This window comes from Rattus rattus, chromosome 9, assembly GCF_011064425.1.
Source record: "Rattus rattus isolate New Zealand chromosome 9, Rrattus_CSIRO_v1, whole genome shotgun sequence".
Lineage (NCBI taxonomy): Eukaryota > Metazoa > Chordata > Mammalia > Rodentia > Muridae > Rattus > Rattus rattus.
Genome location: NC_046162.1, coordinates 93277867 through 93293566, shown reverse-complemented (window position 1 = coordinate 93293566; position 15700 = coordinate 93277867). Strand labels below are relative to the sequence as shown.

The window sequence follows — 15700 nt, the reverse complement described above, 5'->3', positions numbered from 1 at the left end:
CAGGGCAAACTACCCATGACATGCATCCCCCTGCCTCTGTAGCTAATCCGTTAGCTTCCGCTTGGTCGTCTCCAGTGTCAGGGAGCTCATGAGATTTTAAGGGTGCCTGGTTTATCAGAATACAGTTCTGCTTGCTCAGTGTTGCCTCTTAATTTCATGTCGGATCTCTGAAACTGCCATTGCATAACCAGTCATGCCCCTCCTCCTCAAGAAAGCTAATCCCCCCTTCTCCTGTGCTCTCTGGGGCTCAGAGGGCTCCCTTGCAGCTTGTCTCTCCTCTCCTCTTGGCTGACCAGCCTGGACCCTTCGCTGTGTAGGGTTTCTCAGTGGCCGTACTGGGTTTTGTTGGAAGTTTTCTAGGCAGCCTGCATCAGCCCCACAGAAACGAGGCATGATCTTGGTAAGCTGCCCAGGCTTGCCTTGAACTTTCGATCCCCTTGCTGCAGCCTCTGGAGTGCCCAGACTGGCCTTGCTAATCTTGTTGTTACAGGAACCGCTTTGCAAGCTATCAGAGGTCTGGAGTTTGGGCAAAGTCTGGACAACTAACCTATGAGCTAAGAAAGGAGATGGATGGGCTTTGGGTTTACCTGTGGTTGACCTTGGCCTTGATGTGCCAACCCCTGGCCTCTGCTCTCACATTTGTGGCTGATTCCCCAATCCCTATCCTTGGGTCCCCTTTCCCCTTTACAGCTCTTGTCCCCTCTGTGGCTGCCTGATCATTTCCGGCTCTGTTCCCAGACTGGCTCCCTCCCAATTAACCTTTCTCTTTCATATCCAGTGCTTCCTCCCTCTCCCGGCTGGGAAGCCTCTGACTCATGCAGGGCTGGTCCTCCTGTCTCCTAATTCAGGCCCATTATCTCCTGCCCAGACAGTGATGGAAGCTGGGAAGTTAATTCCCTCCCCTCCCCAAGTCTCTGCCAGTGTGATGAGTTCACATCTCAAAAGCCACTCGCTCTAACTGTCCTGATCTGGGGGGTCAGATGCAGGTCTGCAGGCTCCTTTAGTGCTTTCCCCCAGGAGCTATTGCGGGCTTGGCTCCCACCTCTGGTGGAGGTGAGGTTTGGAGTTTGCTGGGACGTCTCTGTGAAATGCTCCCCAACTGTCTTAAGTTCATCACTGGTGGTAAGATCTTCGCTTTCTTTTCACAAGGTAGAAGAGCTCCAGATGTCTGGCCTCTGGAGAGTGTCTCCTGGTGACCATGAAAAATTCTTATCACCAGCCAGGTGTGGTGGGCACTACAAGGCTGTCCTTCCAGCACTCAGAGGCTGAAGTAGGAGGATCTGAGTTCAAGGCCAGCTTGCATTACAAAGCAAGGCCCAGACTCTGGGAAACAAACAGACAATAACAATAACATCAATGTCAGGGATCTTGTGGTACCTGACACTTGTACCTTCTCAGGAATGACATTTGTGGGCAGTGAAGTTTGAGAACTGCTGTCTCCAGGGACTGACAAGCATGACAGTGGCCCATGGGTGGGTGGACCTGGGGGTTCATGTGGGCTCCAGGTGGGTCTGTCACTCTAATCCAGGGCTTGACTCTTCACATTGGTCTGGATGGTCCCTGTGGTGGTCTGTCCTGGCCCCTGTAGGATGTCTAACAAAATTTCCCATCTCTACTCACCTATTGCCAATACCCCACCTTCTAGCTGTGGCAAGGAACACCATCTTCAGATTTAACGGAACTTTTGAGGCCATAGCCTACCATCCATAAGCATTCTCAAACGTGTGCAGAACAGGAACTACCAATCGGTGGCTTACTTTGCAGCCATTGGAGACCGGGAGTTTCTGTTTAAATCCTGTCTCCACCTGCTGGATGACCTGAGGCGAGTTCGCAATCTCAAGTTCAAATCTCACCACTGTCAGTTTCTGGTTCTGTTTTCTTGCAAATACGCCTCTCCCTTTCCTTTCCCAGCTTAGCTTCCTCCACTCCGGGTGCACACAGCACCCCCTTCCTCAGCATCCTGGAGCAGAGAGAATATCTCTGGTCAGGGGCATAGTGAATGCTGTCTCTGCTACGGTTGTCATATGGCTTCTGTCTGTGTTATTATTCCTTGAGGTCAGAGCCAGTAGGAACTTTCTATAGTGTTTGTTACCCTGGCCAGGTGGCTTCCCTCCCTGCCTCTGGCTGATCTGTGAATAGGCAGGCTACCCACTGTGTGAGCCTCCGCCCCACAACCCCCCACAACCGACTCATTCTGAGAGGGTGGAGTGGGCGGAAATCCGTGCCTGGCAGGCCACAAAGCCACATAACTGACTTGTGGAGCCCTGCCCTGGGGAGAAGCACGCTGACAGCAGCTGGCTTGGCCTGGGTGCTTGGCTGCTTTTAGATGCTTACTGTAGATGGAGCTTTGGCTGCATGAGGAGTTTCACAGTTCCGGAGCTGGATTCAGGAGGGACAGCCCCACCTCCATTCTGCTATGACCAGAGTAGGTTGAATCGGTGGCTGAATATTCTGGTGGCCGGGCAGACCAGTCCAGGGGCTGGGTTAGAATGCAGCTCCCTGGGCCCCATCTGGGGGATTCTCCTTTATCAGCCTTGGGTGGGGCTCAGGAAGCCTTAGTGTTTGTCACCACAGCAGGACAAGGTACTTGTGGTGAGGTGGGCCACAGCTGTTTGGGATCCAGTTCATTTAAAGGGCTTTGACCTTTGGGGTCTGGAGAGATGGCTCAGTGGTTTAGAGCACCTGATACCCTTGCAAAGGACCAGGCAGCACCCACACGATAGTTTACAATCATCTGTAACTCCAGTTCCAGGGGACCCGGTGGCCTTTCCTGGCCTTTCCAGGCTTCAGGTATGCATGGGACACACAGACATATATGCAGGCAAACACTAATACACATAAAATAAAAAATAAGTAAAGGTCTGTTCCCACAGTGCAGATTCGGTGGTCAGGTTCTCATGCTCTGGGTGTGCTGAGGGAAACCGCACGACCTTCCTGTGCTCCAGTTTCCCTACCAGTGAATATTAATAGTGCTGCACGCGGTGCTGCCGTGAGGTTTAAGCGTGATGGCTCAGGGGAAGCGTAGAGCACAGTGTCTAATCACAGAGTTTCTGGTGGCGTACAGTAGTACTGTGTGATCACAGATGTAACGGTACGACATGCCCAAAGGACTGTAAACACCCCCACGGACCCACAAGGGCAAGCTGAATTGATGTGCACAGCCACTCAAGTCTGCCTGATGAGGACAGAGGTGCATATGTCAGTGACACAGACACTAAACGAACAGGAGGCATTGGGAGCAGACGTGTGTGTACACAAAGCCCCAGGACCGCCTTTCTCTTACTCACATGCCCGTATTATTCCCAGAGTTAGCAGCACCTGGGCTGAGCTCTAGGAGCCCAAGGTGCCCCTTGTTTCCATAGCAACCACAGTGCGGGCAAACAGGAGAATGAGGGGGAGGGAAGATGGGAAAGCCTAAGCCAGCTTCCAGGGCCTTCCTGCCTGCTGAGCTTGCTTCCTTCTCTAAACCAGGACTTTCCTTCCCTCTCTCCTCCCTCCGTCAGGTAGCGGTGTGCTATGCATCTGGACACTGGAGACCCAGAGCAGATCATTTTGAACAGTTTTGATGTGGCTCTGGAACTTAAACCCAGCCTGGTGCAAGCTAGGCAAGCGCTCCAGCGCTGAGCTGCACCCTCAGCTGACAGCTGATATTTTCATCTAATCTTCACCAACTCTTTTGAATAAAATATACAGTAGGAAAAGTTGCCTTTCCCCTCCCTCCCTCTCTCCCTCCCTCCCTCCCTTGCTCCCTCTCCCTTTCTTCCTTTTCACAGAGTTTCACCTAGCCCAGTCTGGCCTTAAACTCACTCTGTAGTCAAGAAAAAACTTGGAACGTCTAACCCTCTTGCCTCTACTTCCCAAATTCTGGAATCACAGGCTTATGGCATCATGCTTGGATTATGCAGAGTGACGGTTCACGCCAGGAACTACACCCTCAAACCTCCTTAGCCCCCTTAGGTGCACTGCTCAGAGCATTAGCATCCGTGCCTGGCTGTGCGTCAGTGCGCACCTCACCACTGTGTCTGAATCTCCGCCCCCACTCCGTAGTAGCCCCTCATTCCCTACCATTTCCCATCCCGTGGCCACCATTCCTCTGTCTACCTCTATGAGTTTCATACCAGTAAAACCATGTCGTATTTGCATGTTTCCTGTATGGTTTATTTCACTTAATATAGAGGCTTCAAGATCCATACGTGCTTTGTGTGTGCATGTGTGGTATGTTCCAGTGTGTATGGAGGCCAGGGTGGTATAGATGTATGTGTTCCTATGTGTGTGGGGTTAGGGGTGGTATAGATGTGCGTGTTCCTGTGTGTATAGAGGCCAGGGGTATAGATGTACATGTTCCTGTATGTATGGGGGCAGGGATCATATAGATGTCCGAGTTCCTGTGTGCATGGAGGCCTGGGATGGTATAGATGTACACATTCCCGTGTGCATGGAGGCATGGGTGGTATAGATGTCCATGTTCCTGTGTGTATAAAGGCCAGGGATATAGTTGTGCGTGTTCCGGTGTGTTTGGAGACCAGGGGTTGATGTTTGGTGTTTTTCTCAGCTGTTCTCCACTCAACTACTCTCCAGCTCATTTATTTCATTGGTCTCTCCCCCGCTTGGGTTTTGAGACCATCTCTCATTGACTGGAGTTTGCCAGCTCAGCTAGATTGCTCAGTCAGCGAACCTCAGGGACCTCTGTCTGTGGCTCCTCAGTGCTGGGCTTATAAGTGTGCCTGCTCTTTTTATATCGTGGCTAGGGATTGAACCCAAGTCCTCATGCTTGTTTGGCAAGCACTGTACAGGCTAGGCCATCTCTTCAGTTCCGAACGATTATCTAGAAGTAAACTGAGGTTTTGTGTATGTAGTTGACCTTTCTGGGTTTTGTATCCATAGATTCCACCTTGGATTGAAAATATACATAGTTTTGGACAGAGCCTCACCATGTAGCCATGGCTGGTCTGGAACTTGCTCTGTAGACCAGGCTGGCCTAGAATTCATACAGATCCACCTGCTTCTGTCTCTTGAGTGCTGGGAGTAAAGACCTGCATCACCACACCCAGCAGTTCATGTGTTTCAAACCACACCTGTGCTGCACAGGTGCGGACCCATTTGTTTGTTATTATTCCCTGGACGGCGCAGCGTAACATTTGCGTACACAGTGCTGCCGTGTGATAGATGTCACAAGTAATCCAGAGAAGATGGGCTTCACACAGGAGGATGTGTAGGCTCCATGTGGATACCAGTCCATTTTATATAACAGACTTCAGCATCCTTGGATCCTGGCATCTGCCTGCGTTAATCCTGCTCTTTGAGAACATCTGTACTGGCTGGTTTTGTGTGTCAACTTGATACAAGCTGAAGTTATCACAGAGAAAGAAGCCTCAGCTGAGGAAAGGCCTCCATGAGACCCAGCTGTAAGGCATTTTCTCAGCTAGTGATCAAGCGACCCAGCCCACTGTGGGTGATGCCGTCTCCGGACTGGAGGTCTTGGGTTCTATAAGAGAGCAAGCTGAGCAAGCCAGGGGAAGCAAGCCAGTAAGTAACATCCCTCCATGGCCCCAGTATCAGTTCCTGCTTCCTGACCTGCTTGAGTTCCAGTCCTGACTTCCTTTGGTGATGAACAGCAATGTGGAAGTGTAAGCTGAATAAACCCTTTCCTCCCCAGCTTGCTTCTTGGTCATGATGTTTGTGCAGGAATAGAAACCCTGACTAAGACAATAACTATATTAAAAATCCACACATGTGCCGTGCTTACAGATGCACACCTTTAATCTCAGCACTCCATAGGCAGAGACAGATGGAGCTCCAGGAGTTCGAGGCCAGCCTGCTCTTCTAGTGAGTTCCAAGACTGCCAGAGCCATATAGAAGAGATGCCCTGTATCAAAAAAATAAGTCTTACATGTGACATTCTTTTGAATTTTTGCCATGGTGCCTCGTTGGCCCGGTTGTCTGGGTTCGGAGCTAGGCCCTGCCTCTTACCAGCCCTAAGTCCTTGGACAGGTTATTTAATTTCTCTGTACCTCAGTTTCCTCATTTGAAAAGCACAAAAGTGTTATTTTGGGTATGAAGTAAGTTCGCATCTGCCCATTGCTAAGAATAGTGCAGGAACACAGAGTGCATCAGATGTGTATGTGTCTATGTGACTGCTGCTGTTATAGTTCTGAGTGTGCCCTTCCTCGGGCATTCTGGAATCTCTCAGAGAACTCCTTGTAGTTCCTCCTTTTTAATTGCCAGTCAGAGGCTGTTTGTGCATTTTGTGTGCTTGCTATTGTATCCTGCATACCTGGATCCCTACGACATTTTTATGTCTTGATATCTCAAACTCTGTATTGGTGGCTGTCCCCGTTCGACCCTCTGCGTATTTGTGACAGATACCCACGGCACAGGTGAGAAGGGATGCTGTAGGCCTCAGCTCTGTGTGGTATTGCCAGGGGAATTTTAACCACCCACCTTCCCTCTACTGCCCTTGCCCTCATAGTTGTGGAAGCCCAAATCTGATCGGCAAAATCACATTTACTTATTCCATGGGCACTAATAGAATTCTGGATAAATGAATGAAAGTCCTCTTTGTGCCACCCTCAGATCAATGTCTGCCTCCTTTGAGTTCCTCCCTGTAGGCCTGGGTGTGTTCTTGTGTTTCTCTCTCTCTCTCTCTCTTAGCTGGATCAAAGTGTTTTCCTACACTGGAACATCCCTCCCCCCATCTTTAAAAATAGTGTTTTTTTTTATTATAAAAATAGTACATGCTCACTGCAAGAGATTTAAAAAATATGTACAAATGTTGAAGTGAAAAAAATAAGAATAGGGGTTGGGGATTTAGCTCAGTGGTAGAGCGCTTGCCTAGCAAGTGCAAGGCCCTGGGTTCGGTCCCCAGCTCCAAAAAAAGAAAAGAAAATAAGAATAAACCCATAGCCCACCACCCAAAATAACATTGTTCTCCTTATTTATGGTGCTGGGGCTCGAACCCAGGGGTCAGGCCTGCCGAGCCACTGCCAAGACGCCGAGCGATGTCCCCTCTACATGGCACTGTTTTAGTGTTTCCTAATAGTCTTATTTTTTTTTTTTAGATTAAAAGAAGGTGTTATATAATGTCATTTCAACACTAAGTGATCTTTTAAAAGGTGACTCAGGGCTGGGGCTGCAGCTCAGCTGGTAGAGTGCTTGCCTAGCACGTGTGAAGGCCTGGGTTTGATCCTTAGCACCACATAGAACCAGGGACAGTGGTGCATTCCCGTAATCTTGTAATCGAAGGTAGATGCAGGAGGACCAGAGGTTCAAGGTTTTCCTATGCTACATGGTGGATGTGAGGTCAGTCTGGGCTACATGAGATTCCGTCCTAAAACCAAAGCAAAACACAAACAAAACAAAACCCCAAATCAAACAATGCATACCATCCCCCCATGATTTAAAATGCTACTTACCCTGTGATAATGGGGTCCCATAATTAATTTAGCTATTGCTCTATTTTTAGATATTAATGTTTTTAGTTTTGGTTATAACAAATTTGCAAGGAATCTGAATGTAATTTTTTGTTAATGTGTTTTTTACTGTTGCCTTTGACCAGTTACCAGTGAAGGGAAATCTGCCTTTCTTCCTTTGAGTATTTGCCGTGAATATGCAAGGCTCTAGTACCACAATAACCAAAAAAAGTAGATGCATCTTGCTTCCTGGGACAGAGCTGACCCATTTAGAGAGACACATAGACCACTTCAGAACATCTTCACCGTCGCGGACAGTTCTGTTAGGCAGCACTGGCTGAGACTGAAGGCCAGGCTCCCAGGTCAACTTCCAAGAGCCAGACGAGCCTGGACGTCCTCAGTCTGTGACCTGTCTTCACTTCCAAGGACAGGTCTCAGAGGTGTGCAAATCCAGCGCCACTAGATGGCACCTAGGAGGCAGCCACAAGCCGGTACCCTGCAGTGGGGAGCTCTCACAGCCCTGCCTGCTGAGGCCTGGGACAGGCCCAGACAGCTGTCACCTTCTGAGAGTCCTCTTGTTTAGCTAACATCCAGCTTTCGTGTAACATGTCAGGGACCGGGCATATCCTGAACTCACACACTTCAGAATTGACCATATAAGGTCACACCCAAACATTCCCAGTACCACATCCCACCACAGCCGGACAAAACCAGTTGCAGTGTCTCAGAGCTTGCCATGTCCCCTCCTGTCCTCTCTATTCCCGGGAGCTGGCTCTTCTCATTCTTCCTCCCCCACACCAACATTATTGTATTTTCAAGGTATGGTTTCACTTAGTAGTTCAGGCTAGGCTTGAACTTGTGACGATCGATCCTCTCTTGAGTACTGGGATTACAAAGTGTGTGTTACTACATCTAGCTATGAGGAAGATTTTTTTTTATCTATCTATCTATCTATCTATCTATCTATCTATCTATGTATCTATCATCTATCTATGTATCTATCTATCTATGTATCTATCTATCTATGTATGTATGTATCTATCTATCTATCATCTATCTATCTATCATCTATCTATCTATCTATCTATCTATCTATCTATCTTTCTTCTTTCTTTTCCTCTTTTTCCTCCTCCTTTTGTTTTTTTTTTCTTTTCCTTGTGATTCTAGAAATTGAACCCAGCATCTTCCACATGTTAGGCAAGCATTCGACCACTGAGCTTCAACTCCAGTTCCTCTCATCTAAAATGGGAGAAGCCATGCCTTTGGGAGAATGGACCTACCCTGATCTCATGACTGCTACAAGTTGGAGCTGGGTTTCCAGGGGTTCTCCGCTTCTGCATTCGTTACTGATCCTCCTTTGCTGGGAAGGCCCGTGTGGTCACTCTCAGACAGACTGATCTGGGAAGGACACACCCAGGCTGCAGGTCCCACTAAGGCTGGTTGAAGGACACGTGGGAGGGAGAGTGAAGTCAGGCGAGGGCGGCAGCTTCTCTGGGTTACGAAAAGGTCACGTGTTGATTGCTGTGCCTGGGTGCAGCCATCCTGGGCCCAGAATGTTTGAGTGTTCTGGGAACAGAGGGCAGGGTGGGGCTGGTTCCTGTACCTGACCTCTGACATCTTGTTGGAATACCCCATCCCCACCGTGAACCCCAAGTTTCTAAAGGATGGATGCTCCATCACCTTGGGAGTTGATGCACCCCCATTTTTTCTTTGGGACCATGCTAGTTTCCAGAGAATGGGAAGGCTGTGCTCAGAGAGGATGTGCCCTTGTGTTGTCTATGGATCCAGGGCTAACTCGTGGAAATGGGATGGCTTCTGGTCTTGTCAAGGGAACCTAAGGGTTTTTCCCACATGGCATGAGCTCAGGAATCTGCTAGGATTCTAATCCTGTTGAAACCATCCTGTTGGGCTTAAGAAGGGGAGGTGGGGGGAGAAAGAGAGGGGGAGAGGGGGAGAGAGAGAGAGAGAGAGAGAGAGAGAGAGAGAGAGAGAGAGAGGTTTTACTTTTGTCTTTTTTCTTGGTCTTAGTCTCTGTGAGTGTTGAGCGTGTACCTGTGTTTGCAGGAAAGGGTCTTGGGGATACACACTGGTATGGACTTTCAGACCTCAGGGACCTGTGCCTGTATGCCCTTCCGTATTTCTAGCTCAGGATGCAGAGTTCACATAAACCCAGTCAAGGTGGAAAGAGGTGGCCCTGTGCTTCTGAGTGGTCCTGCCACTAGTGGGGCATCAGGAGAGTGCAGAGATAACCATGTTTTGAGCAGACAGGATGGAGACGCAGTGGCAGTGAATAGGAAATAGTGCACTGGTCACAGCGAGGAGGAAGACAACCAGGAGGAAGTGGGCTGAGGTGTTCGTACTTCTGAAGGGAACGCCCGAATCTTCCAGGGGTGCCTCTGGACAGTGTCTAGTTTTAGTTAAAAACTTACCACGCCACCTTCCTGTCTAAATCTCGACTTGTGAGCTAGATACATGCCTGTGAGCCTAGTACTCAAGAGGCAGAGGCAGGAGGATTACCGTAAGTCTAAGGCCAGTCTGAGCTACATGATAAGACCCTCGCTCAAAACAACAACAACAACAACAACAACAACAAAAACCAAAGTCCAAAACAAAACAAAACAAAAAACAACAAAAAAACCCCAAAACGATCAGAAAGAAAGACAAAAAGTAGGCGGGCAGTATTCTTACTGTACAGCCTGCCCCACAGGCCGTGCTCTAAACAGACCTGTGCTTTTCTGAAAACAAACAAACAGAACAGAAACCTCAGGCTTGTCAGGAGCATCTCTTCTGTTGGTCCCAGCTGGATCGTTTTCTGCTCAAGGTTTGGGCAGGAGGAAGACAGGGGGAGGGGGGGACTTGGCTGTGATAACTGGGTCAGAACTGGAGCTGAGAAAGCAAGTGCACCGGTGTTCTTTGTCTTTGTTGGAGCTGTCAGTGCCAAGGTCAGAGATAGGAGGAATGAAGGTTGTCCATACCTCATGAATATTCAATGAGCACCCATTTGGAGCCTGCCCTGCTTCAGGGGCTGGGATTCCTTTGTTGAATCCTGGCTCAGTCAGTCACTGCTGAGGTCAGGAGGGCAGAGCCTTTACCTCCCCACCATGAAAGTGAAGATGACAAGATTCTTTGTCTCACACGGATGTTTAGGATGAAATAGCTAACGCACTAAAAGTGATACAAAAGACATTCGATATATCCCTCTGCTCATGACCAGTTGTCCTATTACAGAAGATAAAGAGGAATCAGATGCAAATGGGATGGGGTCTCGCCTGCAAAGAGTTCAGGCTCTTTGTAGTGACCCCAAAGCCTGAGGTAATCCCTGTAAAGATTTGGGAGGAGTGGAAACTTCTTGGAAGGACAGCATGCGACAGCTGAAAGGGAATTCTCTAGGAGTTTGAAACCGAGAGAACATCCAGGACACCGGGTCAGGGAGTGTAAGGAGCTGTCCCCAAAGCAGTGTGTCAGGCTCCACAGCCCTGTGGAAGAATGGGGAAGGGTGCGCTGTAGGAGTCTGTGGAGGTCTATTCAGGGGTGTCTGAACGTGGGGCTGAGGTGACAGGCGTCCTGGAGGGATGAATGGGAAGTTACCTGCTTCCCTGGAGATTGGCACAGTAGCTTTGGGTATCCTAGAGCTGGATTAGGGAGGCCAAGGCACCATGAATGTGTTACTGAGGAGGATGGGGCTGAATCTGATGGTGATTCTGGGCTGGAGGCTACACTAGTGCTCCAGGAAGGTGGAGCTGTCTGAGGTGGTCCCTCTCAGACAACACCTCAGCGTGTGAAAGGAATTCTGTGGAAACTGGGGTCTCGTGACTGGGGGGTTTGCAAAGCAAGTCTCCTGTGCATATGGAGTCAAGCCAGTATGTGTGGGAGTGTAATGCCCTTGACATAAATGTGGAGAGAGTGAACAGGTGCAATTCATCCCTTTGGCCTTTGAACTTGGGTCCTTGCGCTCAGGATGGCTCAGCTGGACGAATGGAGAATCTCACCCCGGCAACGCTAGTGGTCCAAGTTTATTGAATGTATTGCACAAACGACAACTCACATGCTGACAGGTGTTGTGGTATTTTCTTGTGGTGAGTGCTGGAGCCTGTGTGGTTCCAGATAACGAACGCCTTTTGGGAAGGAAACAGCAGGGATAGGGTCTTCTAATTTATTTATTTTGGGACATTTTAGGTAGGGTCTCATGATGGCTTGCTATGTAGCCAAGGATGATCCTTGGCCTATCCTCCTGCCCCCACCTTCCAAACACTGAGATTATAAGTGTGTGTCACCATGCTGGACCTGGGGTTGCATCAGATGAAAGGTCAGCAAACGGCCTCTTCACAGAAGTGACATTCGAGAGGACCAGAAGCAAAGAAAGACTGGGTGTGAGAATATTTGGGGGCTGGGGAGGAGCATCCTGGGACTGGAGGACTGGGAACCGCAGGAACAAAGGCCTTGGGGGTGGGAACAGCTTGGCAGATGTGAAGGTGAGGGGAAGACCACTCCGGTGGTGGGTAGGCTGGAAATAACGACAGTTCTCCTTACTTCCAGAAGGTGGCAGTGCTGTCTCAGGACGGTCTGCTCATTTGGCGGCCAGAGATGATGTATAGAACTAGACAGCTTTGTGAGTAGGAACCTAAACCATTGTGGGTTTTATTCTGTCTCAAGAAGTGGCACGTTTGAAAGTTCTGACTAGGGCAGATGAGCATGCCCTAGATCTTGTTCGTGACATGCCTTGCCTGCCTCCTCCCTTGACCCCCACTTTCCTTCTCTGCTGCTTTACCCTGCTCTCCGCCTTCTGTCTGTCTCTGCTCCCTCTCTCCATTGCTCGCTGGTGCAGCTGGCTTCCATCTCAAAGATAATTACTTGCTTTCCGGTGCCTCTCAGATGATGGGGACTGTTCCTTACCCCGAGGAGCTCCAGTTCTCTGTGAAAGGCTGAGGCTGACTGAGGTCGGGACCCCTCCCCCGACTGAGAATACCCACTTCCCTTTCTCCCGCTGGCTCTTCTCCAGCACTCCAGCACGTTCTTGCTGTCTTTGATGGAGGCGGCCAAAGCTTGTGCTGAAAAGGGAGACCCGGTAATCAGGCACCAGGAGACAGCACCATGGCACTGCCCGTGAGCGGCCATTTCAGTCCACAGAGATAAAGTTTCTCTACTGTACGCTCTGTGTGTGTGTGTGTGTGTGTGTGTGTGTGTGTGTGTGTGTGTGTGTGCATTAAAGCCAAGGCCTCATACATGCTAAGCACATGCTCTACCACCCATGAACTTGCAGTGGAGATTAAACAGGCAAGACCCTGGTGCCAGCCAGGCTGCAGGCTGAGGAGGCCTTGGCTTTGGCCTGTATATTTCACCATGGTGGTTAGGAGCCCAATTTCCTGTGGTTTGGTTAAGACCAGTGGGCTAGTGACATGTGCCTTGTGATCCTCTTTAAAACGCGGGGCAACTGCTGCCAGCCACAGCCCCATGACCACAAGGACTAACCCTGGGTGCCTATGCCGTGCTGCTGTGCAGGCTTAGACAGGCTCCGTGCATTCCACTGTACGGTATTTTCAGTTTTCACTGTTACCCCACCCTCAGTGGAGAAGCATCTGACTTATATATTTTTTTTCTTTTTTTTTGGAGCTGGGGACCGAACCCAGGGCCTTGCGCTTGCTAGGCAAGCGCTCTACCACTGAGCTAAATTCCCAACCCCCTGACTTATATTTTATTGTGGCAAGAATGCTTAACATGAGATCTGCCGTCCTAATTGATAATAATACCATCCACTATTCTTGACTATAAGAGTTTCTTTTCTTTGTGTGTGTGCACGCGTGCATTAGGTAGAGGTCATAAGTCAACCTCAGGTGTTGTCACTGAAGAGCTGTGTGCCTCAACCTTTTTTTTTTTTTTTGGTTTTTTTTTCGGAGCTGGGGACCGAACCCAGGGCCTTGCGCTTCCTAGGCAAGCGCTCTACCACTGAGCTAAATCCCCAACCCGTGCCTCAACCTTTAAAAAACTATTTATTTTTAAATTTTCTGTGTCAGTGTTTTTTCTGCCTCTGTATCTGTACACCATGTTCGTGCAGTGCCCAAGGAGACCAGAAGAGGGCATCAGATCCCCTGGATCTGGAGTTGCTGGAGTCCTAACCTGGGTACTCCAGAAGAGCAGCCTGTGCTCTTAACTGCTGAGACATCGCTCCAGGTTTCGTCTTGATTTATTAGACAGGGCCTCTCATTGGAATCCGGAACTTGCCATTTAAGCTAGGTGGCTAGCTTGTGAGCTCCTGGAATTCATCCGTTCCTGGCCCCCCACCCCTGGCAGATTCCAACATGTCTGACTTTTTGTGTGGGTGCTGGGAATTGAACTCAGGCCCTCATGCATTTGTACCAAGCATTTTTACCAACTCAGCCATCTCTCTGGCTCTTGCCCCACCCCTGTCTCTGATACTGAAGATTGAAGCCAGAGTCTTGTGCTTCCCAGGCAAGAATTTTACCATTGAGCCGTAGCGCCAATCCCCAGGTATCTTTTTACTTTTTATTTGAGACATTGCCTCCCTGAGTTGCCCAGGACAATTTGTGACTCTCTTGGACATGTGACTCTCTTGCTTTTTGACTGTTTGGAATTACAGGTCTGCACCGCCATGCCTGGCATGCCCTTAGAGCCTCCTTCTGAATGGGAAGTTCAGTTCCTTATCTCGCCACAGACCTTGGACTCTTTGGTTAGCTTTTTCCCTCTCACCTTTTTCATTTGTAAATGGAGGTAATAATGGTGATTCCACATGGGTTGAGTTGTTCAAAGTGATTCGGCTGTACAGGATAGACCAGGTGATAAAATTCCACGTTATCATCATTTATTACTTATTACTTATCATTTATTATTACATATTCTTATTTATCAACTGATAATTTTTTTCCCAGTCCTGGCTGTCCTAGAACTTGCTCTATAGGCCAGGCTGGCCTTGAACTCACAGAGATCTACCTGCCTCTGCCTTCCTCCCAAGTGCTGAGATTTAAAAGGCATTCATCATCAAGCCTAGCTATAATATACTTATGTTTTTGAAATATTAATTTACTATATTATAGCAGTATAATAACAATGCATTATTAATATTAATTTTTGAATATTATCACCATTTTTTTTTGTGTGTGTGTGTGGGTGTGTGGGCACATGCAGTATATGTGGGTGTGTGCAGGTATGCTCACCCTTGCTGGTGGTTTGGAGCCAGAGGTTGATGTCTGGTGTCCTTCTCTACCACCCTCTACCTTGCTTTTTGAGACAGGGTCCTTCATTGGCCTGGAGTTTGCTGATTAAGCCACACTCACCAACCAGAGACCTCCCAGGATCTGTCTGTCTCCAGCCCGAGTGCTGTCACTTCAGAACACATTGCCATGCCTGGTTTTTTTCTTTTTTTTTCTTTTTTTCCGGGCTGGGGATTGAACCCAGGACCTTGTGTTTCCTAGGCAAGGGCTCTACCACTGAGCCAAATCCCCAACCCAACCATGCCTGGTTTTGATGCAGGCACAGGGACTCTAAACTTAGGTCTCCATACTTGCACAGGAAGTGCCGAATGCGCTGAGCCATCTCCCCAGCCCTAACGTATTATTTATCCCATGGCATGGCACGGAAGAACTACACTCCAGTAACATGTGACTGCCATTGTCCAATGCAGCTTGTGTCTGTCCAGTGGAACTCGCCTTCCTACCTCAGTGGGAAAAATTTTACCATTTACAAAAAATCATTGGTCATGTGGGCCAGACTGTGCCCCAACCAGGATAAAGCTGGCGGCTAAACAGCCCTTGTCACAGACCTGCCCTCTTTCACCCAAGATCCATTTGCAAGTTTGAACTGACACAGGCCAGTGAGCGCCCAGGGGGACACTGTGGCTACTCGTAAAAATTCAGGTTCCTGGGCTCTGAACTGAATTGGGATTCAGAGGGCCCTGCCACCCTCATGGTTGGAGGCTGGAAACCCTGTGGTCTCATCTGGGCGCCACTCACCCCGTTCATCTGAAGAATGAGAGCCTGCCCTGCATCACTCTTGTCCTAAGATCAGGTTTGACTCTGTGAGGGACTGGCATGGAGGACCCTGGAGCTCACAGGTCACCACGTTGCCTGCCTCCAGTTGTGGGGGGTGAGATGATCCTCTCTCTCTGTGGGCGTTTGGGTTACTTGTGCTTCTCACCCCCAGAAACACCACCTCTACAATGGCCACCGTGCGGCTTTTGGCACAAACTTATTTCCATAAGGACAAGTGCCAGGGATGAAAGAGCTGGCCTAGAGAATTCGGATTTATGTCTTTAAGATTACTGCTAAATATACCCACAA

The 15700-nt window shown here is 49.1% G+C and overlaps 1 protein-coding gene across 3 annotated transcripts in view; it reads left to right on the top strand.

The window, feature by feature from the left end:
• Positions 1-15700, top strand: part of Rap1gap2 (RAP1 GTPase activating protein 2) — a 220105-nt gene that overhangs the window by 51549 nt on the left and 152856 nt on the right. The gene's annotated exons all lie outside the window — the stretch shown is intronic.